Genomic DNA, 425 nt, shown 5'->3' with positions numbered 1-425 from the left:
TCTGCCAAGCATGCGTTATCTTTTTCTATGATCTTGCAACTACAACATTGGTCCGTTGCGTATGCCAATAAAAGTTCTCATAAGGAAGCTCAAGAGCACAGAAGCGCGTTTTCTATTATAGGAGGGCCAAGAATCCTCGCTGTCCCACAGGATGAAAAGTTTTCCGGTACATTGCTAAATGAGTCATGTGATCTCTTAAGTATCTTTCAAATGAAGCAATTGATATACCTACGGTGATCTTTCCTTGTTAATTCACCTCTTTTACAATTCGTGGTAAAATTTATGAACTGATTTCTGGGTAGATGCAAGACCGCATGATCGTGCATGAGGGCGTCAGAAAAACTTAACCCCTTCCTTCATTTAGACATCTGAAAACTAAATTCGTATAACTTAAACATAGTGCCAAAGCAGACCAACCACACGGG

Source organism: Rhagoletis pomonella, unplaced genomic scaffold (assembly GCF_013731165.1).
Source record: "Rhagoletis pomonella isolate Grant_MI unplaced genomic scaffold, Rhpom_1.0 Rhpom_scaffold_00025, whole genome shotgun sequence".
Classification (NCBI taxonomy): Eukaryota; Metazoa; Arthropoda; class Insecta; order Diptera; family Tephritidae; genus Rhagoletis; species Rhagoletis pomonella.
The sequence above is the reverse complement of the archived record's forward strand: the minus strand, read 5'-3'. Positions refer to the sequence as shown.